At 47.9% G+C, this 24,552-nt stretch overlaps 1 protein-coding gene and 1 pseudogene across 1 annotated transcript in view; both read right to left on the reverse strand.

Annotated features, from left to right (window-relative positions):
* ZBTB38 (zinc finger and BTB domain containing 38) overlaps window positions 1-15,957 on the reverse strand; it is a 155,076-nt gene extending 139,119 nt beyond the window's left edge. The window contains exons 1-2 of the mRNA XM_062213951.1: window positions 15,856-15,957; window positions 8,649-8,870 (exon numbers count right to left, since the gene is read on the reverse strand). The gene's annotated coding sequence lies outside the window, so the exon portion shown is untranslated. The remainder of the gene's footprint in view (window positions 1-8,648; window positions 8,871-15,855) is intronic.
* Window positions 15,958-18,632: 2,675 nt separating this feature from the next.
* On the reverse strand, window positions 18,633-19,129 carry LOC133751827 (non-histone chromosomal protein HMG-17-like; annotated as a pseudogene).
* Between the last annotated feature and the right edge of the window lie 5,423 nt (window positions 19,130-24,552).

A 24,552-nucleotide genomic window follows, 5' to 3' on the forward strand; every position in this document is an offset into this window, starting at 1 on the left:
AAGCTGCTGAGATGCTGAACCTGGTCCTATCTGCACATACACAGTAGCAGCTTCCATAACTGACAGCCGAGAGAAATACATGGAAATGATGCGAGTTGCCCTTGCTGGGCTGGGCTTCAATGTCTCCCGTGCTGGGTATATGACTATTGCTGAAAACAGGTTTGTTCAGGCACCCTCCAATGCCTTTACACTTAGCTGAGACTTTCAGACAAATGTCCCATCAAGCAGCAGTCAGACAAGACTGACAACCTTCCAGGCAATGCGCGGAGGGTCCCTTCACCCATAGTTAGGGGTCTCCACACAGGGACCGTCTACAGCTTCTTAGGATAATGATCAGCTCAGAGCAGTGACAGGAATGGTGATGCCAGACAAAACAGAAAGAATGCCTCTTGTTTCCCCTTCAGCTCCATGCTCTTTGACTTTGCTGTGAAGCTGTTGTGGCTCATGCATTCAGCAAACGTTTACTGAGCACCTACTACGTGTCAAGCATCATGCTGGGTGCTGGGTGCACAGAGAATGAGACACACATGCTTGCACTCTAGAGGGAACACGTCATAAACAGAGATCCGCAGATCAGATGATTTTAAATGGGTCAGCTGTGAGGATGCCACCATCATTCTCCACAGGGCCCAGCTTGCCCGCCCTGATCTCTGTCCCAGGGGGTTCTCTGCTGAGCTCTCTATAACGTGTTGACTCCACCAGCCTCTGTCAATGACATCCCACGTTGTTGTGGACCTGAATGCAAACTTTTAGAATTTAAGTGGCCTTGGCAAATTTATGGGTTAAGAAATTGCGTTCCCCAGGGGAAAGGATGTTTCCCTGGTGCTATGTAAAACACCCACTCCGGCCAAATTCTTCCTCTCCCGATGGCTTTTCTGTGAGGTAGGCACTCTTACCAAAGGTGGGTGTATACTTCCCCCACTACTTATCCATTATGCATGAAAACAGTCCAGTGGCTTTCAAATGTACAGCACAGAATTTTTTTTAATAACTTAATGCTGCTCAGAACTGCAAGAGACAGAAGCCAGGCTGACCTCGGGGTTTCCTCGCTCGGTGCCCCTCCCCCACTCCACCTGCAGGCTCCTCTGAAAGCTGAGAGGAGGGCACTGCTCAGGCCAGCAGACCGTTTCATCCTTATCTTAAGCAAACATTTCGGAGCGCCAGTGAAGTGGTATTGAGCCTGCCCCAAGCCCTGGCGCTGCAGGAACAGAACACCACCTTCCAGCACAAAGGAGAGCTGGGGCAGATTAGACGCCAACAGCCACCTACCGGGGCCTGGTGCTGCAGGAGTTGGAGGAGGTGCCACAGAGCAGGTGGCACTTGAGCAGGATTTCGGTAGTTTTATATAAAAAGAGTAAACCTGGGAGTTGGGGCAGGGGCGCACCCAGATCGGAAAACACGAGCCAGCACCAAAATGTCCCTGGTGCACACTCAGGGAACGGGGCTGCCGTGACAGAGCATGCCCAGTGGGGATGCAGGAAGGGGCCAGAATTGGAAGGGCAAGCTGGGACAATTCGACTCATTTCAGAGAACAGCAAGAGTCCTGAGCGATTTGACTACCGAGAAAAACACACACTAGGAGGGAAAGGGAAAACAAGGTCCAAAATGAGATGTCACGCGGCTCAAATGTGGTGTTTGACATGGATCCACAGCAAAGGTCAGGATCGGTGGAGGAAACGTTGGTGACACATTTCCCCAGCACCGATCCTGTCTCCAAACGGGTCACACGCCTTCCAGACTGCTGACAGCCAGCTGCATTGTCTTCCATCTACTCGTCAAGTGACAAGAAGCAGCGTGACTCATGCGAAGCCACCCAGCTGGAGATCCTGACGCACAGGCCTTCCCAGAAGCACCCTCTGAGCAACATCACAGCAGCCCTGCCAGGTGAGTGCTGCTTCTCCCTCTGTTCTGGCTGGGTCTCAACTTGCTAGGACGCCCTTGCAACTATCGGGACCCCTCCTGAACCCCTAAAAGGAACACACCTGCATGTGCTCACACAAGCACGCTGTTCAGGAGCAGGTACCCAGCTGGGACCCGGGAAACTGAGGACTGCCCCTTGGGCCTGCTGGAAGGAGGCCCAGGCTGCACACTCAGTGGGGAAGATGGTCTGGGGTGTGTGCACATCCCACTCAGTTTGACGACCACACCTTTGGGCTAGCCAGTGTCTCTATTCTTCTCTCTTAGATCATCAATGGTCCAAGTGTGCTCAGGGGCTGCCTTGAGGGTATTCATCACATGGGAACCTACCCAAGGCCTTTGCCTACCCCTCCGGGACTCTCAGCTGCTGGCTGAGGTGCAAGCCATCTGGTAGTCGCACACTCTTCCCTGCCACCTTTGCATGGACACATGCACCCATATGAAAGTAACCTGACACCCCCATTCAGTGTTATGAATCAGGTGATGGAAGTGCCGTCAGAGATACTGTAAGAGAAAGTTCAGAGGTGCTTCTACTGAGCCGATGGAGGACTGCACACGTACTCTCCGTCCCGATCCCCACAAGAATCGGAGACAAGGGGAGGCACAGTATGGAGAGGGGTGGGGGAAACAGAGGCATAAGGAGCCTGAGTGTCTGGCACGAGATTCCTGAATGTGGGTGCCTCTCATCCTGGGCCTCTGGTTCCAGGGGCTGTGCTCTTTCCCAGGGCTCCCAGGGCAGATGGGGGTGACGTCATCCCACAAGGGGACCTGGAGGGGTGTGGAGGAAGGCATTCTGGCAGGTAGGTGGCTGTGCCGCACTTCCCAGAACCCTGCTCAGTTTCCAGGATTCTATTCCTGAGGCTCTGGGGCCAGAGCAGAGGGCGTCCGCGGTGTGCTGTCAGCCACAGATGCAGCCAGTGACTCAGCTCTGATGGCAATGCAGGCAGCCCCATGCCAGGCCACGGCCGCAGACAGCACGGGACTCACCCACCTCCCTGTGCCTGTCACTCTGCAAACCACCGCTGGGGATGGGGCTGCCTCTTCTCCTCTCCCTTCATTGTTGTTCTGTTCCAAACTCATTTTCTAAAATTTTCTAATAATAATAATAATAATAATAATAATAATAAACAGTACCAAAGGGTGTCTGGTAAAGCAACAGAAGTTTAAATAGAAAGTTCTAGTTTAGAGCACTGGTGTGGCACAGTATCTCGTGACTCCTCTTTCTGTAAAGACAAAGCTCTACATGCCCTTCCACATCTAAGCTCCTCCCTCACCCCGGCCCTAACCTCTGACCCGCTTAGCACTGTTCCTTGGTACTGAGGGTTACAGCCTTTACATTCCGTTCTAGAAATACAATCGTCTATAACTGGATTCACAGAATTATTAAAAATATTGATTAAGGTAGTATTACTAGAATGAAAAATATTGATTATGTTAATATTATTAGAATTAAAAATATTGATTATGGTAGTTTGATTAGAATTAAAAGTATTGATTGTGGTAGTATTATTAGAATCAAAAGTCTTGATTGTGGTAGTAGTATTCGAATTAAAGTCTTGATTATGGTAGTATTAATAAAAGTAAAAGTATTGATTATGATAGTATTATTAGAAGTAAAAGTATTGATCGTGGTATTACTAGTAGTATTATTATTCCCTCCAGAGGCAGAAGGAGGCCCTCCCGGACGGACACACAGTTCCATGTGGCCGACTGTGTGACACAGTGAAGTTTCTGTCCTAAGCACCTTGAAGACATTTCTCTAACTCTGCCATTGAGCGGCCTGGGGGTGGGAAGGACCAAGTCATTCATGTAGCCAGCTATCTCTTTTCATGCACTGACTATGTGCTGGGCACTATGTTAGAGTCATATGAGAAGAGCTCTTGCCTTCCAAGGGAGAAGACAGTGAAACTAAAGACAATGTGCAAAGAGCAAAAGCTCCAAGGAAGCAGGCATTTTTTCTGTTTTGTTCACTAGACTAGCCGATTTCCAGATGAACAAATGAATGTGTGCGATGCCAGCGTTTGCACAGCAGAGGGGGTAGCTGGGCGAGGGCACCTCAGAGAACATTGAAGAGCAGGCCTGGCGCCCATCTCAGCGTGGGAGATGCCCAGGGAACATTTCCAAAGGCAGTTGGATGGAACGTGAACACCTGGTGGAAGTGGACATGAGAAGACATTGAGAGAGAGAATTCCCGGTGGTTTGGTAGACGCAGAAGGTGACTTTGGGGAGAGGGTGGGAGAGCCAAGGCGGGGGCAGGGCGGGGCAAGTGCAGCTCAAGGGGGTACTTGTGCTGTGCCAGGCCAGCACCTGGATTCCATCCCGGGGTGACAGAGAGTCATGGAGGGTGGAGGGCGGTCAAACCAAGCACGGCGTAGGAGGCCTGCGTTTTACAGACAGCCCTGAGAAGGCAGCAGAGCGGCTGGGGCTCCCTGTGACGAGACATCATAAGCAGGTACCGAGCTTGCAGAGAAAGGTGCAGATCCAAGAAACACTGAGAGTTCGGATCTGCACAGCTGGGGAGCTGAGCGGCTTCCCGGGATGGGTGAGAAGTCTCACCAGGGTGAGCTCCAATAGATGAGGGATTCACAACATTCACAGGAGAGGGATTATTATCCTTTCTTACGGCTACTCTTTTAAAGTTACCATCTTACCAAGTAGGTCTTTGTAAAAATTAAGACAGGAAATAGGAGAGGAAAGAGGAGGAAGGGTGGGTAGGCGGGAGACTTGGGTAGGAACCATCACTATGTTCCTAAATCTGTATACATGAAATACATGAAATTTGTAGACTTTAAATAAAATCAAGGAAAAAAATTAGCATCTTACCTTTGTGTGGCACATGTGCTGAAACTAACAAATCTAAGTGATACAGTGCAATTAGGTAAAGGCCAAGCTTCATTCAGTTTCCTTAGTCTTGAGCTAATGTCCTGTTCTGTTCTAGGAAAGCCCAGAGGTTACCACACTACATTTAGCCATGGTGCCTGCTCAGGCTCCTCTGGGCTGTGACGTGCCCTCCCACGTTCGCCTTGCTAGTGATGGCCTGGACAGCTTTGTGGAGTGCTGGCCCAGCAGTGACAGAACTGCCTGCAGTTTGGGTTAGCTGTGATTCTCCTGGTGAGCCTGGTGTGCCAGATTTTTTGCCAGGAGCACCGCAGGGGTGAAGTGCCACTTCCTCACTGCCTATCAAGGGGCACTGTCAACAGGAGTCATTGTCGCTGTCGTTGCTAACCCGGGTCACCTGCGGGAGGTGGTGCCTTTCAGGTCTCTCAGCTGTCAAGTTGCTCTTTCCCTCTCTTTGCACACTGGGGAGGAAGTCATTGGGTGCAGCCCACAGTTAAGGGGGGAGTCATGCTCCACCCTCATGGGGAGAAGGCAGTTGTCTTTTCAAAGTCCACCTCGCCTTTTCCTTCAAAGGGAACTTCTATTTGACTTCCTTTTCCACCTTCAGGCTCTCTTTTAAGAAAAAAAAGGACATGGGACTGGCACTGTGGCGTGGTAGGTTAAGCCTCTGCCTATGGCGCCAGCATCCCATATGGTGGCTGCTTTGTGTTCTGGCTGCTCCACTTCCTACCCAGCTCTCTGCTATGGCCTGGGAAAGCAGTAGAAGATGACCCAAGAGCTTGGGCCCCTGTACCCACATGGGAGACCCAGAAGACACTCCTGGCTCCTGGCTCCTGGCTTTGGACTGGCCCAGCTCTGGCCATTGCAGCCATTTGCGGAGTGAACCAGTGGAGGGAAGACCTTTTTCTCTCTGCCCCTCCCTCTCTCTGTCTATAATTCTACCTCTCAAGTAGATAAATAAAGCTTGAAGAAGAAGCAGAGGAAGATGACAGAGTCCTATGAACTATACCGCCTGACTTTAAGGGGACCTCATACATGAGATTTAACATTTCTAAATGGATCTGCATATATACACATCAACGTATTAACAGCATAAGATCTTAAAATGCAGGCAAAGAGTTGCCTTCAGGCGTGCAGGGCCTAGGACATCTTGCTCAAGGGCCCATCTGGCCAAGCTCCACTCCCTGTCTACTCTGCTGGGGCCACATGTGAGGATGAGCTAACTGCCAAGTGTGGGGTAAGTGATGCCCTCAGGCCCCACCCCTCAACAGAGGGAGGTACCAGGAAGGAAGTATTCGAAAAAGAGTGAGAATGCAGAGCACCTTTTCACTATGTTGCATGGGTAAACAAAGTGCTACTTTGTTTCCCAAAGACGCTCCTTCCTCAAAACCAAGAGCATTGCTCTGAAGACACAACATAATCACTTATTGCATCATCACAATCAGAAGCAGAAAACAGGATTAGTATTTAAAGATGTACTGGAACTCCCACAGGATCGATTTCCATGGGAGTTAGGAAAACACAGCACTTATATCTTAGCACAATACGTTTTTATAATTGCATAAAAAATATACCACCCAGGTAAGACCCTAACTCCTCTTTTGGTTCTCTCCAGCGGCTGTGCCCTGTTGCCTCCCCTCCTGCCCCTCAGCTCCCTGCTTCTCCACACGGTAGAGAGGAGCGAGGAGTAGCACACCACACTGTTTTCCTCTCTCACCCTCTGCTCCTCCTTACTGCCTGGACTTTGAAGTTCAATGCCGTGTAAACATTAACTTGCTTCTTAAATAAAGCCACAAAGAGTAAACTGTAATCTGAGCGTCTGATTTACCCTAACATTTCCCATGAGTTCCAGGGATTCTGATTTCTTCTCTTTCAGTATGTCTCTGTTCCACAGAAATCCTTTTGAAATAGACTTAACTGGCTATTATTTTGTTATTGAAGTGTTTTCCAAAGACTGCCTATTCAAGATGATTTTAGGTAGTAATATCCACTCTTTGAAATACGTTTATGTTTAAAAGCTTTTTGATTAAAAAAAAATCTTGTTAAATAATAGTATAAATGGTAAGAGATGGCAAAAAAAAAATCACTGGTAAATTGGGGACCCACTGAATCCTTGCAGTTTCACATGTGCACACCCAGTCCCTCAGCCGTCTTACTATAACTCGAGGACTAACCCACAGCAGTAAGGTGGTACCTGTACTTGTTTTTGCTAGTTAGCAGCCATCATCTACCTAGATCAATAGTTGCTTTTCAGACAGTTGTGGTGATCACAATAGTCTACATTGTCCTGGAACCTTCAACACTCCTAGCCACAAGCTTCAGTAGCACAATCCTTGCAAAGCTACTGTCAAAAAGGAAATTTCTCTGCGTTTCCTTTGGAGATGTTTTTAGATGTTCCCCCATGTTACATTTCATTTTTCCAAAATTCAAGTAATAGAAAATTATTGAACATTTTGCCAACACTGAGGGCTTTGATGTATGTTTCTATTTGGGTTGCTAAAGAAGTAATCCCTTAATTTTAAGAGTTTGACTTTAGGGGCCGGTACTGTGGAGTAGTGGGCTAAGCCCCCACCCGCGGCGCTGCCATCACACCTGGGTGCTGGTTTGTGTCCTGGCTGCTCTGCTTCCAATCAAGCTCTCTGCTGTGGCTTGGGAAAGAAGTAGAAGATGATCCAAGTTCTTGAGCCTCTGCACTCTTGTGGAAGACCCAGAAGAAGCTCGTGGCTCCTGGCTTTGGATCAGCCTAGTTCCAGCCCTGGCAGCTATTTGGGGAGTGAACCAGCAGATGGAATACCTCTCCCTCTGTCTCTCTCTCTCTTTCTCTGTAACTCTCTCAAATAAATAAAAATCTTAAAAAAAAAAAAAAAACGTGTTTAACGTTGTAAATATTCATGTCTTCATCACTCTTCTCTAACCCCACCGTGGTGGTGTGTTTTGTGGCAGGGAACCTGTCATTCAAAGCTGCCTTGCTGCACCTGAACCGTGCAGGTGCATAATCTTAAACACACAAAAGATTGATAATAAAAATGTGCTAATTCCCTTCACTCTTCTCTCCTGCACTGAGATGTTTTTTCTTGACACATAGTTAAGTATTTTTGAGCATTTACGGTGTGGTTTATCTCTCTCAACAGCAGGAAGCTTAGATATTTGCAAATTTCCTCAGCACTATTTCTGATCAGTTGGCCTTCTCTAAATGCCAAACAGATCAGTTGCAGCCAATTTTATCACCTCCAGGATCATCTTGCCATTATCCATAAAACATCTGTTTGAAGACCAAAAACAAAATCCTTTGTTGTTTTATTTGCTTTTGAGAGTTGGCATAGACACAGAATAAATGGCTGTTAACATTAGAGAGTTTTGAATCTCTCTTAAAATATGATCCCTGCTGTTTATAGTCCAGTTCCAAATAGCACATTTTTTTTGTTATTCTGCTTGCCTGCTATTATTTTGTCCTTCCAAGTACAGTTCTCCATTTGCAAAGTGGCTTAAATAGCTTTATTGAATCTGGGTATCAGAGACGGTGCATCTGCTGCACTCTGAGCACAAGTCTGCTATAGTACCTCTGAATCATTCATATCATATGTTTTTGAATAATTCTTTCCATTCATGTGCAGTCTCCAATCCTTCCTTTTTTCTCTCCCTCCCTTCTTCCCTCCTCCTTTTCCTTCCTTCCAATACTTATTGGGCATCAGCAAGTCAGGCAGTGTGCTAGATGCTGGCCAATCGATGATAGATGAACCCTTAGCCTCCATGAAGCTTATACTATTGATTTAAAATCTTTCCTTCCCACTTATTCCAAAGGTCATATGGAGAAAATACACAAATGAAATTCATGAGAAAGCAAGCAAGCAAGGACAGCTTCCACTGAGTTGGAGAAAAAAGTTGTCACCAACCTTTAGCTGCTGCAGAGTGCTCCTCTTTTGGGGCTCTGTCTATGCCATCAGTTCTTCCTCTGGGAGGGCTTTCTTCCTCCGTTAGCATAAATAACACTTGGTGGGAGTGTCTGGATGGACATCAGTTGGGTGAGACCCACAGCAGAAGGAGAGGCCTCCTAGAAAAACTCAAGTGCCCACATTCATCTGGTGTGACTGCCTCGGGCCCCGGCTCCAGCGCTCCTGTGGAAAACCACAAAGACACAGGAAATTGGGGAAAATCAGATAAAGGCAAACCATTAAATGACACATGTACAGAAGGGAAACGGTTAAGAATTAACCCAAATTAATTTAAGGTTACAAGAGCCGGTGGTGCAACGGCTGAGTTAATAAGAAGCTAGTGTCCAAAGCTAAGGCATTTGACCCAAGTGACTAAGAGCTTCCACAGCTATCAAGGGGCAGGTGGCTGGACAAAGGGACCTATCACAGAGCATGACGAATTACTGTGGGAACTAGGAACATGACCGATACAGACTTGTTCCTATATCTATCAGTCCTTATGCGTATCTGCTCACACATCCATTCAGCAAGTACTTGTGGAGTACTGTTGTCCCAGGTGATGGTGTTGGGGATACAGCAGCAAGCATGTTCCTATGGAGCTTAAAATTCAGCAGCATGTAAGAGGCAGGCTGAACAATCAGCTGGAAAATGGGTAGGGATTATACAAAGAAAAAGACAATCTTGAAACCTGAGTCTGCTGAGTTTGGTGTTTCTTGGAATACCAGGGCCCAGAAAATCTTCCCAGGGAAAAGCCGTTGCATACTTCATCATTTCCCGGGTCTGTTAGACCATGTAGTGCCCATGCACAGCTTTAGGCTCATGTGCATCCATCCGTAGGTCCCAGGCCCACATTAACAAGGGAGCAGAAGAGCCTTCACTAAGAATCAGCTTCTTGAATTTCTAATTTCTTCATTGTTTTTTGGTCTCTAAAAATTGACTTCAGGGGCAGGCATTTGGTGCAGCAGTTAGGCCTTTGCTTGGGACACCCGCATCCCATAACAGAATGCCTGGTTCAAGTGCCACTTTTTCCATTTCTGATCCAGCTCCTTGCTAATGGGCACCCTGCAAGACAGTAGGCAACGGCTTAAGTACCTTGGTCTCTGCCATCCATATGGGAGACCTGGATGAAGTTCTGGGCTCTTATCTTCAGCATGGTCTGGCCCTGGATGTTGGGGAAGTAAACAAGTAGATAGAAGATCTCTTTTTTTAAAAAAAAAAAAAAAGGATGAGGGCAAAATTGTAGGTATAAAAATGTTTTTTTAATTTTTTTTATTTAGTAAATATAAATTTCCAAAGTACAGTTTATGGATTACAATGGCTTCCCCCCCCCCATAATTTCCCTCCCACTCACACCCCTCCCATCTCCCGCTCCCTCTCCCATTCCATTCACATCAAGATTCATTTTCAATTCTCTTTATATTCAGAAGATCAATTTAGTATATATTAAGTAAAGATTGCATCAGTTTGCACCCACACAGAAACACGAAGCGTAAAATACTGTTTCAGTACTAGTTATAGCATTTCTTCACATTGGACAACACATTAAGGACAGATCCCACATGAGAAGTAAGTACACAGTGACTCCTGTTGTTGGCTTAACAATTTGACACTCTTGTTTATGGCGTCAGTAATCTCCCTAGGCTCTAGTCATGAGTTGCCAAGGCTATGGAAGCCTTTTGAGTTTGCCGACTTTGATCTTATTCCGACAGGGTCATAGTCAAAGTGGAAGTTCTCTCCTCCCTTCAGAGAAAGGTACCTCAGAAGATCTCTTTCTCTCGCTCTCACTCTCACTTTCAAATAAGAAATGAAAATAAATTTTCAAAAAATTTAAAAATTGATTTCAAGTGCTTGGATTTCCCAGGCTCAGTACCTACTCAATGTCCTCTGCTTAACTGATACCTATCCATCTGCATGATCCTATTCAAATCCTTACCTTAGCCCTAAAATATTGAAATTTGAGGTGTTACTTATTTAGCATACCTAGACAGCTCAATAAGTAAACAGAGGTGAATAAACCCAAATGTGGGATGGTTTAAACACCTGTAGACCATGTGAGGTGTAGGTCACAAACAGCATCGACTATAAGGAACACACTTCTAGAAGACTCTCCCAGAAATAATTCACGGTATATTATGGGTTAGAGAAAGTTTAGTGTTAAAAATATGGAGCCGCTTTATAAATAAGACCGTCTGTCAGTTTGACGAAATGGGTATTGCATGGACAACTACTCATGGAAGGGCAGCTGTGCTTGGAGAGCCTGGGAAAGCTGACGATGAAGGAGTTCTCACTCTGTGTCTAGTTCCATGCAGGCTGGGAGATGACTGTCTTTCAGGGCTGTGTGGAAGGTCTGACCCACAGAAGAGACATGCAATACCATGATGGAACTCATTCTTCTGTTTTTTAAAAGCACATATTGTGATTTGTACTGTATTGAAAATAAACGGATAGATAATACACTGTCCCTTTCCTCTTAGAGCTCACAGTCTAATGGAAATGTAGGCTGATAAATGACAAATTAAAGTGCTACAGATTAGGGTTTCTGATATCTGGCTTTTGGGGACACCAAAGCAGCATCAATCCAAAGCTTCAGGAAAGTGAGGGGACACAATCCCAAGGAAGTGACCTTTCAGTTGCGCTTTAAAGAACGAGGGCCTTTCCAAGGTTAACATGTTTTTGTCTCTACTTGGCTCTTTTTAATGGAAAAAAAAATTGTTTAGAATTAGTCTACCATGAATATTTCAGCCTTCTTGGCAAATAAAGCTCTCATTGTTAACCAGTTAATTCCAGTTAATTGGAATCAGGGTGGAAATCTCTTAGTTGGGCCTGAACTGGAAAACTTTTTGAATCTACACAGCCAAGGACTAAAGCCTTGAGCAGAGTAGCACACAAGATAACCGAAAGACCCAGCCTGATCAGACATCCCTATTTTTCTTTACCACTTCACAACAAGTAAATGACTCCACCCACTTTTAGGGCAGCATAAGAGGAAGCACCGTATTTCCTGAACCTAAAGTCAAACTGCACATAGGAGAGGCACAGGACCCCCTTCTGCGCTCCAGAGCGGCACTTCCCAGTAACAGTGAGTTGGGGGCCTCCTATGAATTCTTAGGCCTCAAGGCTCCAGGGACCCCGTATCCATTGTTAGGGCTGTTATCACAAGATACCACAGATTGGGTAGCTTAAACAACAAAAAACGTTCTCAGCTCTAGAGTCTGGAAGTCCAAGATTAGGGTACTGCCTAGGCTGGTTTTCTCTAGTATCTTTCTTCTTGGTTTACAGATGGCCATCTTCTTGCCAACTCCTCATACGATCTTTCCTCCATGCACCCATATCCCTAGTGTGTCTTTTGTGTGTCCAAATTTTCTCTTCTAAGGAGACCTGGATTTTTAGATCAGGACACACCCTCATGGCCTCATTTTAACTTAATTACCTCTTTGATGGTTGTACCTCCAAAGACAGCCATACTCGGGGATCCTGGGTGTTACTACTCCAACACAGGAATTTTCAGGGGACACCATTCAGCCCGTCACAGCCCTGCTCTGCAGTTTCTTGCTGTGTCATTGCCATGTCAGTCAATGTGTGGAAAAATGCATAAACCACAGAGAAAGCCAGGGACCACAGGGCCCCCTACTTCCTAAAAGAAGGTCCTCCTCAAACCAAGAGAGAACTAAGTGACACCTCGCCTCAGGACCAGCACACGCGAGTGCGTACCCGTTCTCTTCTAGGCCTTCCCAGGCTTTGGAACAGCTTCCCGAGTTTTAAAAGAGACAAAGGAAGGTTCTAGCAAAGGCAGATGTGATATCTACTTTGTCCCTTGCGATGACGAGGGAAAGAAGAAACCACGGCCATCAGAGGCTGCAGACTAAGGAGTCTTCCGAGATCTCCAGCTGCCAGCACGAAGATGAGAGGAAGTAAAAGAACTCTTCAAGGCACAGTTAGTATTCCTTTGAACATCAGTGTTTCCTGTTTGCTAACAAACCTCACTCTTCCCCAGGGGTCTTGCTCAATCTTCACAGGTCCAGTTTGCCAGTGGCGCTAGGTCAATTCTCTGAAAGCCAGTTGTTTCCATTTTGCATTTGCAGTCCCTGCCAGCCCCACCCGTTCCCTTCCTGTCCCTCTCATCAAGTTTCTTCAGTTGTTTCTAATCCCTCTCATTTACTCTCATTTCCCGCCATCCTTCCAAGTGCCTCTTGGGTCCTCTCTTCCACCCCTAATCAATCCCAGGCCTTCCAAATCCCTCCCAGCCCCACAAATCTCAGCGTGTACAGTCCTGACCTTTAATACCTCCCATTGCATCCATTCCCTTAGCTCCCCAATTACAAGGCAGGAGATGCACATCTTAATGTTGATTGCCAGACTGCCGACCACAAATGCTATACCAAGTTACACTCATACCAACACCGAACTCTATTGAAAAGGCCTCTCAGAAACACCTCCACCAACCCTATCACTATGTTTAACTATCTGACAACATGCTTTGTAAAAGTAAACATCTTACTGCTGCTTTATTTGTATTTTCTTGGTTACTAGTAATGGAAATCTCATTATATATTATTTGGTCAATTGTATTTCTAACTCCGTGAACTGTCTTTTAACATTATTTGCCCTTTCTTATTGATTTAAATATTTAGACTTAGTATTTTATCTATATCTCATGAATGTGTTTGTCCCAGACATCCTTTGTCTTCTAGCTGGGCTAACACAAAATGAACAGTCCTTAAAATGCTATTATACAGACATAAGGTACACTGGCCAATTAAAATTTTGAAGACATGTTAAAAGCACTCCATCCAAACTGAATTGCTGAGAACTTATAAGTAAGTAAGTGAAGCAAATACAGTGGCTCTCAGCACATGGGTCTGCTTCTTTTACCAGTGTATCTGACTCAAATATTTCAATGTGTAAACATAGTTCTTTGTTATATATGTCCATTTTTAAATTATCTTTAATTTTTAATCACATAGACAACAGAATTTATTGTAGAAAAGTGTTAATATATGAGTGCTTAACAGGTTTGTGGAAAATGATTATTATGTAAACACAATGCATAGATTTCAAATTTTTTGTACCAAAACATCTCTTAATTCCTAATTTTTCCATTCCTTTGTGAAGTACCTTCATATATAGACATTTGTAGCAGACATTTTTTTAAAGATTTATTTATTTATTTGAAAGACAGATTTGCCGGGAGGCAGAGAGAGAGAGAGAGAGAGAGAGAAAGAGTCTTCCATCCGCTGGTTTGCTCCTCAAATGGCTGCAAGGGCCAGAGCTGTGCCGATCTGAAGCTAGGAGCCAGAAGCTTCTTCTGGGTCTCCATGCCGGTGCAGGGGCCCAAGGACTTGGACCATCTTCTACTGCTTTTCCAGGCCATAGCAGAGAGCTGGATCAGAAGTGGAGCAGCGGGAACTCGATCCCATTTGGAATACCGGCACTGCATTCGGCGGCTTTACCCAGTACACCACAGCGCTGCCCACCCCGCCCCCCCCGTAGCCGACATTTTGGGTGTGTGTCTACCTGTCTACTTCCCCTCCTTCTTCCAGGTTGGCAAAACACAGAATTTATTCAGGTATTCACTTCTGTTTAGTTGGATTATTTCTCCAAATTCATTACCAATGAATTTCTAAGTCCATTACATTAAGAGGAATGGGGAAGGAGAGCCTCAGGCTCTTCAGAGAGAAAGGTTCCCCCTGGAACCACGCTGGGTGACCACACTGGGAAAGGGTCCACTCACTCACCGTGGTGTAGTGAAGCTGCCTGTGTTCTCACTGTGAGGCTCCACTTGGAAGGCACTTGTATGGATTCCTGGGAGGGTCTAAAGTGGACTCGGTGTGGCAGTGTGCAGAACTGGTGAGCCGGCAACCACCGTAGACAGCTCCTCCTGGGAAAGCTTTCAGTGAGAGAATCTGGCGAATGACATGATGTGGACAGACGCCGAGATCTTGCCTGACCCCAGAGGAGGGAAGGACTAAATCGGAAGCAGAGAAGCTCTGATTCTGGCTGGGCCAGGCCAAAGCCAGGAGCTTCATCCAGGTCTCCCAGAGGGCTGGGGCCCAAGCACTTGGACCATCCTCCCCTGCTTTCCCAGATCGGTTAGCAGGGAGCTGGATCGGAAGTGGAGCAGCTGGGACTTGAAGCACTGCCCATATGGGATGCTAGTGCCGCAAGCGGAGGCTTAATCCAATACACAGCAGTGCTGGCCCGCTTTTTTTTTTTTTTTTAACTATCACTCACACTTGCTCATCTGAAAGATATTGGGGCCAGCACCGCGGCTCAATAGGCTAATCCTCCGCCTTGCGGCGCCAGCACACCGGGTTCTAGTCCCGGTCGGGGTGTCGGATTCTGTCCCGGTTGCTCCTCTTCCAGTCCAGCTCTCTGCTGTGGCCCGGGAGTGCAGTGGAGGATGGCCCAAGTGCTTGGGCCCTGCACCCCATGGGAGACCAGGAGAAGCACCTGGCTCCTGGCTTCGGATCAGTGTGGTGCGCCGGCCACAACGCGCCGACCTTAGTGGCCATTGGAGGGTGAACCAACGGCAACAGGAAGACCTTTCTTTCTGTCTCTCTCTCTCTCTCACTGTCCACTCTGCCTGTCAAAAAAAAAAAAAAAAAGATATTGGTTCACTAACTGTAGTGTTATTATAATATGTCCACATACCACATAGTCCTTGAAAATTTGCCTTTTAAGAGGTGGAGCCTAATTCCTCTGTCCTTGATCGTGGGGCTATCCGTAGTGACTTGCTTCTAATGTGTAGCACTTTGTGGAATTTACAGAGCATGAATTCTTAGGGTAGATCATATAAAACACTGAGATTGCCACCAGGGCCAGCGCTGTGGCACAGTAGGTTAATCTTCCACCTGTGCGCCAGCAACCCATATGGACGCTGGTTCTAGTCCTGGCTGCTCCTCTTCCAGTCCAGCTCTCTGCTGTGGCCTGGGAAAGCAGTAGAAGATGCCCCAAGTCTTTGGTCCCCTGCACCTGTGTGGGAGACCTGGAAGAAGCTCCTGGCTCCTGGCTTCGGATCGGCGCAGCTCCGGCCGTTGCGGCCATTTGGGGAGTGAACCTTTCTCTGTTTCCCCCTCTCACTGTATGTAACTCTACCTCTCAATAAATAAATAAAATCTTTAAAAAAAAAAAAAAAGAGTGCCACTGTGCTTTCTGTCTTCAGAATTACCTGCTCTGGGGGAGCCAGCTGTCCTGCTGTGAAGTCCTATGAAGAGGTCCATGTGGCGAGGAATCAGGGCTTCCTGTCAGTAACCACCAAGACATGAGACTGGCTGGCAACAGCCGCGTGAGTCAGGTGGAAGCAGATTCTCCAGTTCCAGTCCAGCGCACTGCCACAGAAACCCTAGCTAAGCTGCCCCAAACTCATAACTCACAGAAACTGAAATGAATGTTGCAGTCACTATGCTTTGGGGTAATCTGTTTAACAACAAAATATCTAATATACCAAATTATGCAGCTTTTCCAAATGTTGCTGCCTCTCAATATTCAGTATTCTTAAAAATTACATTTGCTAATAACATCACCAAACACATAAGAAAAAACTTTTAGTTTTGGGAAGTTGTCAGCATCATGATAGCAGGTATGTTTTTCAGACTTCTAGTTCGAAAGCTCAATTTTCTCATTGACATCAAATTTTGACTGAAAATTTGGGGCCGGCGCTGTGCGTAGCAGGTAAAGCTGCAGCCTGCAGTGCCAGCATCCCATATGGGTGCTGGTTCTGCTCCACTTCCAATCCAGCTCTCTGCTATGGCCTGGGAAAGCAGTAGAAGATGGCCCAAGTCCTTGGGCCCCTGCACCCACATGAGAGACTTGGATGAAGCTCCTGGCTCCTGGCTTCAGATCGGTGCAGCTCCAGCCACTGCAGCCAATTGGGGAATAACCCAGCGAATGGAATATCTCTCTCTCTCTCTCTCTCTTTCTCTCTCTCTTTCTCTGCCTTTCCTTCTCTGTGTAACTCTGACTTTCAAATAAATAAATAAATCTTAAAAAAAAATTGATTGAAAGCTCAATTTTCTCATTGTAATCAAATAATGTCAATGCTTTCCCTTGAAGTGGTTAACTCACTTTGTTCATTTTCTAGAAAATGTCTGGCAAATACCTAAGTTCAAGTAATAGTGTCAGCTGTTCAGTAAAAGGTATTTTCTAGAAGGTTCAGCTGGAAACTTGACCAAGCACAAAATTTCTTCTCCCTAAGACACGGTACCTCGGTATGTGTCAGACCTGCTTTACACATAAGGAGAGTCTTTGAAATATTCATAGCAAATTCCTATTATGGGAAAACTCTGCACAGGTGTAATTTTTGTTGCATCAATTATCTTATCTTTTCATATCATCGGTACACAAATGTTCTGATATCCTGCTCATTTCCCATTTTGTCATGCAGAATACGAAGGCTCAAAATGGAGCACATGAACAGTCTTTACAGCTTCATTCAGGACGTTCTTTTTTTCCTTTTCTAAGCCAAACTGTATCCAACTTTACTAAAGATTCTTTTCATAAGCAATCATGGTATTTCAGGCAGGACATGGACAACTGTTAACAGAATACAACGACATTCAACTCCCTTTTTCAATGGACTAGCAAGATCAGAAAGCCACTATAAATGAAGTCTCCACCTGATGCTCTTAGAATGCTTAGGTGCCTGGGCTGTGGCATAGCCGGTAGAGCTGCCTCCTGCAGCACCGGCATCCCATAAGGGTGCCAGTTTGAATCCTGGTTGCTCCACTTCTGATCCAGTTCCATGTTAATACACCTGGGAAAGCAGTGGAAGATGGCCCAAGTCCTTGGGCCCTTGACCTAGGAAGGAGACTCCCAAAAAAAGCCTCTGGTCAGGACTGGTGCTGTGGCATAGCACGTAAAGCCACCACCAGCAGTTCTGGCATCCCAAATGGGCGAGACCTGGCTGCTTCACTTCTGATCCAGCTCTCTGCTATGGCTTGAGAAAGCAGTAGAAGATGGCCCAACTCCTTGGGCCCCTGAACCCATGTGGGAGAACCGGAAGAAACTCCTGGCTCCTGGCTTTGGATTGACACAGCTCCAGCCATTGCAGCCAATTGGGGAGTGAACTAGTGGATGGAAGACCTCTCTCTCTCTCTCTCTCTCTCTCTCTCTCTCTCTCTCTCTCTTTGCCTCTCCTTCTCTCTGTGTGTGTAACTCTGACTTGCAAATAAATAAATCTTTAATTAAAAAAAAGAAAGAAAGAAAATAAAAGCTCCTGGCTCCTGACTGGTCCAGCTCCAGCTGTTGCAGCCATTTGGGAAGTAAACCACTGGATGGAAGATTTTTCTCTGTCTCTCCACCCACCCAACTCTAACTTACAAATAAATGAATCAATCTTTTTTTTAAAGGGACATTTCAGAGTGAGGGCTGACATTTCACACTTAGCCTGTGTTTAACAACTTTTCCAAGCTGACCCTGACTTTCGGGAAATGAAATGAAAATAGCAGAATAATCAATCTGAAGATCCACGATCTAGCAGAGGAAGCGTTGCTCTGTTGAGGGACACTGTCTCAGTGCGTCACTGTGGTGTCCCGGTTGCTCGTCATGCTGGTTAACACATTCTGGGGGGCAGGTCCCAGCAGGTCTCTGGGTTTGAGGGAGTTAAGTCTGAAGGCAGACAAGGAGGAGGAAGAGAAATAAAATCAAATTTCGCTTGTCCACACCACAAGGTTGTGTGCCATGGTGGCTATGTGTCAACGGCCCGGAATCCCTCCTCCTGGGAGCCAAGAAGTCTCTCGAAACTGGAAGGGGAAGGTGTTTTCCCCCACATCAATCCAGCCTCAGAGAAATTCGGTTAGTGACCTATGCCCCTTCCCCCAAACAACAATGAAGTGTTCTGTGTGCCAACAACAGAGCTTAAAAAGAGAAAGTAAAACGAAATTCTGCATTTTTATAAAACTTGATTTAAGAAAACAGCAAACTGTACAGTTACCAGAAGTACAGTTATCAAAAACACACACATCCCTTGGCGTCCCCAGCACTACCAGCTTTCTGTGCCTGGTCTGTTTCTGGCTTCTCCACTTTCTGCAGGGTTCTTCCCAACCTTGCCGACACTGGCTTTTCCCTTTGGGTTCCTTCTCTCCTTTTTTTGCGGGGCCTTTTTAGGCTTGGGCTCTTGCTTTGGAGCAGCAGATCAGACAACACTGCAGATCTTCTCTGGGGTTCGGGCTTCACTTGGGCCTGATCTCCTCCAGCATCCGCTTCAGCCTTTCTCTTGGGCATGGTGGTGGTGGGACACGGGCGCTGGGCGATGGGACGAGGCAGCACGTGGACGACAGTTGATGCAGGGATCACTATCGCCTCTTCTTCTTCCAAGGACATTCTTAAGTGACACTGGCTTTCTTCTCCCCCCCTCCCAAAAGTATACTGGTGAAAAATGCAGTAACTGCAAATATAGTCTAGTACCACTGCATCAATTCCTGCCAAGGTGTCAGTAGTTTAACACACTATTTTAAATGACAATGCAAATAACTGTTAGTATTACTGCGAAAACAGTTAAGGCCTTGCAGATTCTCATTTCCCTGAGGCCCACTCAGGTGGGAAAGTGGGAACATGGAGCAACATGGGAGCAGTGCCAGGAACCCCCAGGAAGGCTGCACTTTGTGCACCTGTCTTATAAGACACTGAATTTCCAGGGGTGGTACCTTCCTAGAAGAGCCTAGCCCCTACTCCTGGTGCCTCGGATGTAGACTTTATCAGGCCCCAGAATCTCTGCTGCACCTTGCAGTTGCCCTGGTTTCCCTTTGATGATTGTAAGTCAACTCCTTGCTAAAAATTAACTCATTAAATTAAGGGAGTGGCACAAGGGTAAGGCCAGACCAAGACCCTGAATCACAAAAACTCAGATGCCCCTCTAGCTACAGTGTCAAGGCCAGCCTCTATTCTGGAAGCTTAGCAGGTTCTCTCAGGTCCTGATCAAACAAAGTAATATCCAGTCTACCCACAGGTCCGAGGTCTACCTCCGCCATCACAAAAGGAAACACGCGGTCCCCTGTCACTGATTAATCAAAGGCAGGCCACAAGCATCGGGGACCAGCAAGAGGCCCCACACAGGATGAACAAGCACGCTCACCTCCACCTTAATCTGTAAACTTCATTGCCTGTATCCCTCGGAGATCTAGGAAAGCTGCCTGGCTTCTTACTGTGTGCACCACAAATAAACGCCTGCTTTCTCTCACCGTGCCAGTGTCGGTAAACGACCAGTGGATCCAGTTCTGAGGATTCTAGAGCAATTCCTCCTACCAGTTTGGGGAATGTTCTAGAATACTGGGAGCAGTTGTGGAGTGTGTAGTTCATTTAAAATGTTTACAACAAAACTAAATTGCTATAGATTTATTTCTTATTGAAAATGTGTTCACCTGCCTTAGTGATACACCTGCTGCTTCTTTAGGGGATACACTGCTCAGTGCCAAGTGGCCCCATTCCTTCCCGCCCTTGTGCCTCGACTCCCCCACTTCACTCCCAGTAGCTCTAGTCCATTCCTGCCCTCCCATTTTTACCTTTCCCTGCAGCCACACCAGACTCCCTATCTCAATTCCAATCCCACAGGTTGCTCCCTGTTCTTGCAAGGTGCTCTGATCGGCTCCTGAGGGGAAAGATAGAAACAGGCTCTGGGGCCCGGACAGCACTGGCTGGAGCCGGAGTGTTCAGGTTGGGAGGGGAGAATCTGAAGAGGAGGCTGCCGAGTTCCAGCATCCGGGCATCCGAGGATAAGCCGGTCAGGGAAAACAGGAATACTCTCCCTAACTTTCCTGACAGCCCCCGAGATTTCCCACCGAGCTGCTGTCCTCGGTTGTCTCACTGCCCACAGCCTCGCCTCCGGCGGCCCCGCAAGCAGCGGCAAGCTGGGGAACCCACACGCAGGCAGTGCACAGTGGGAATAACTGGGGGCCCAAGACCACAGGCTGGAGACCCCGGAGGTGGGCAGGAGAGCAGCCACCTGCCGCGAACAAAGTCGGAGCGGACAGCAAGAGCGCAAGGCAAGGACACAGCCCACACAGCTCACAGCGAAGCGCGTTTCCAAGTTTCTCTGACTCACGAACGACCCCTGGAGGCAGACATTCCGTGAAACCAGGAGCCATTTCTACCTCTTCAGAACCTGTCTCTACTGCTTGGTTCTTCCCACCCTCCGCTTTCGAATATGCAGTCAGTTCCGGGTTGGGAGACGCAGAGCCTTCTGGGAAATGGAGTTCTGATTAAGAGGATTCTGGGAGTCGTAGTCCTACTTTTCTCTGCGCATGCGGGCTCCCCATGGGGCTTCCCTTGCGCTTGCGCGTGACACTGCGCCGACCAGTGGCCTCTTGGGCTCTTGGTTGGGTGGGTGTTCCTGGACTTGCGGGTTGTTTGCTTGAGGTGTCACCAATTCATCAGCCTCAAGCGAGAGTTGCACAAAGGGAAGCTTTGCTCCTTTGCGGGAAGGTCTAAGTCCCTAAAAAACTGCCTCCCTGAGAAATAGTTTGCCAAGGCTTTTATAGCCTGGGTCAGGATGTAGCAGAAGAGGAAGGGGCGGGGTCCCTTCTTGCCCTTATATGTTAGCAACATACGCCTTCAACCTTATCTGCTCAGAAAATGGCAGCAAACTCTCCCCTTAGCCAAAGAAGAATGAGGAAAGTTCAGTCTAGGTCAGCGAGACCAGGCTCAGATTCTCGCGGGTTTGGGGTCCCCACTGTGGGGGTCCAGCAGCTCTGAGTCAGTGTTGCAGGATAAGCTGTCGGGGACATCCTGTGAGAAACAGGCTCAGCGGAGTGCAGAGTCCTCCCGGAGGTCCTGCGGCCCCGCCTGCCTCCTTGCCCAGGTCCTACACTCTTGGTTACATGGGGAGAGGTTATGGGGTGCACTCGGAGGGAATGAACGGGTCTTTCTCAAGGTCTGGCATGCACTGTGCTATGTGGTAATCTCTGAGGTGGGGACAGAGAGGCTGTGTTGTAGGACCTGAGAGATGAGGTATCTGAGGCAAAAGGTTGGGGTGTGGGATAGAATCAGACCAAGGGGTGACTCGTCCAATGCCTGCGGCTGGGTGAGCCCAGAGGCCCCAGGGAACAGGGCTACAATCCTTTTTGTTAAAACTAGCTGAAATTCAAATTTGAGTGTCCTGTATTTTTTTTTTTAAGATTTTTTTTTTTATTTGAAAGAGTTACAGAGAGAGGTAGAGACAGAGAGAGAGGTCTCCCATCTGCTGGTTCACTCCCCAGAGAGCCGCAACGGCCGGAGCTGCGCTGATCTGAAGCCAGGAGCCAGGAGCTTCTTCCAGGTTTCCCACGTAGGTGCAGGGGCCCCATCTTCTACTGCTTTCTCAGGTTACAGCAGGGAACTGGATAGGAAGTGGAGCAGCTGGGATGCCAGCGCTTCAGGCCAGGGTGTTAACCCACTGAGCCACAGCGCCGGCCCCCTGTATTTTTTCTTTTTTTTAAATCACTATTTGATAGAGAGAGAGAATGAATCTCCCATCCACTGGCTCACTCCCCAATGCCTGCAGTTGCCGGGTGGGCCAGGTTAAAAGCCAGGAGCTGGGAACGATCCAGGTCTCACAGGTAGGCGGCAGGGAACCCAAGTATATAAGCCATCGCCTGCTGCCTCCCCAGGGTGTGCATTATCAGGAGGCTGGATTGGACTTGAACCCAGCTACTGCAATCTGGGGGTGCAAGCATCCCAAGAACTGACGTGCCAAACACCAGTCTGAGGGTTACAGTCTTGAAGGAGCCATCAGTTCCCACCAAAGAGGAGACGGCGGCAACCCCAGGCCCTGGAAGGTCACGGTGGGTTTCAGGACAGGTGCACTGTGACTCCAGCTGCATCTTACGCTCATTCCCGTGGCTGCAGCTGGAGGGAAGAGAGGACGGGACCCTGAGCGGGATGTGGCAGTGTGGATGGAGGAGGGAGGAGCTCAGCTTGCCAGCCCTTCCCTGCCGTCCTGCTGCACTGCCCCAGCCCCTCTGCCCTTTCTGCACAGCAGGGAATTGCAGCTTCAGGGAAAACGTTGCTCACAACCAGTGTGGGGCAAAAACATCCAACATGGCCACTAGCTGCTTCCCTGCCGTGACCTTTAGCTAATTGCAAGTGCATTATAACAAAGTCAGCATGGCTAGGACGCCTACTTCCATCACGCACCTGACAGCATGACACTTCTGAGATTTCCAGAGTCAGGAAGTGGGTGGGACTCAAGCCCACCCCAAACTCTGCCCCTTAAGAATATTCAGTTAAGCCGTTCTCCAGACACCAAACCCTAGGCCTCCAGACCACATAAAGGGATGCGCCCGGCCCTCACGGAGTGCAGCTGTCTCTCAAGTATGGCCGAACTCCTAGAGTGTGTGCCTTTGCTTTGCTTACAAATAAATCTGTCTGGGGCCAGCGCTGTGGCACAGCAGGTTAAAGCCCTGGCCTGAAGCACCAGCACCCCATATGGGCGCTGGTTCTAGTCCCGGCTGCTCCACTTCTGATCCAGCTCTCTGCTATGGTCTGGGAAAGCAGTAGTAGATGGCCCAAATCCTTGGGCCCCTGCACCTGCGTGGGAGACCCGGAAGAGGCTCCTGGCTCCTGGCTTTGGATTGGTGCAGCTCTGGCTGTTGCGGCCAACTGGGGAGTGAATCAGAGGATGGAAGACCTCTCTCTCTTCCTTTCTCTCTTGCTCTCGCTCTGCCTCTCCTCTCTCTGTGTAACTCTGACTTTCAAATAAATAAATAAATCTTAAAAAAAAACACCACTCTTGTCCCTTGAAAGACACTGTTAAGAAAGAGAAAAGGAAAAGACACTGAGTGGGAGGGAATTTCTGCAGTGGACATGTGATGTGAGCTGTTTCCTTAAAAAAATAAAAAAGTAAACAAATCTGGCATCTCCGCTGACCTTTACCTACATGTCATCCTCCAGTTCTTTCTTGCATTAGAGACAAGAACCTGGACCCGGCCACCCCACAACAGATTGAGAGGTTGAGGAGGAGGGAGTCCCAGTTGCTGGTGTGGGGTGTACCTCTGTCTGCAGATACTCCTCCCGCTGAACCATTCTGTCTGAACCCAGTATAAGATGTGAGGGGGCCGTGGATGGGCACGCGTGTGGAAAGTCATGCGCTGAACCCTTCAGCTGCCTACAGTAACCCAAAGACACAACACCCCCCCCCCCACTCATGCACGACCCCCCACGGCTCTTGGTTATACCCACCCCTGTGACACGCTGGTGTGTCAACACACATGGCCACATTCACGATCACATAGTCGCCCATATGCCCTGCCCCAAGCAAGCACCCTGGGAAAGGCAGAGGCTGCACCATCTGCACAAGGCCCCGGTGGCTTCCTTGGGCCTCTCTCTGGAAGTGGCACACGTGGCTCAGCCTTGATCCTTCCTCCTTGCTCCACCCACCTGGGCTGTGGCTGCCTGACTATTCTACTCACCTTCCTGACTCCCTGGCCTGACAGCACGGGGTGAGACTTGGGGCTTGAATTCCAGCAACTGGGGCTTAGCCCAGGGTGCTCGCGGAGGCTCTTCCTGGAGCACTGGTTCTGACCATATTTTGTGTGTGTCAGACTCTTTCGAGAATCAATGGAAACTTGAACCCTCTTCCTGGATAAGCACCCATCTTTACAGCCGTACTATTTTGAAAGAAGAAGTGAAACTCAAGTGTGGGACCTTGGTTAAGAAGCTCATTAGCACTAGATCAGACATCAGGTTCTGGTTGCCTGCTTAGCGAGTTTGGGCTGCTATTGTTAGGGACAACCAGGGGCGTCGCCAAATATCCATCTCAAGCAGGAGCTGCTCAGAGGAAAGATTCATTTACATGTGAGAAGTTGGGAAGGTGGCGTCCCCTAGCTACCTCCCAAAGAAGCCAGCTGCCAGGGCTTTTGCAGAAAGAGCTAAGGCCATGTCCAGGCTGTAGAGA

The sequence above is a fragment of the Lepus europaeus genome, chromosome 2 (genome assembly GCF_033115175.1).
Source record: "Lepus europaeus isolate LE1 chromosome 2, mLepTim1.pri, whole genome shotgun sequence".
In the NCBI taxonomy this organism is placed as follows: domain Eukaryota; kingdom Metazoa; phylum Chordata; class Mammalia; order Lagomorpha; family Leporidae; genus Lepus; species Lepus europaeus.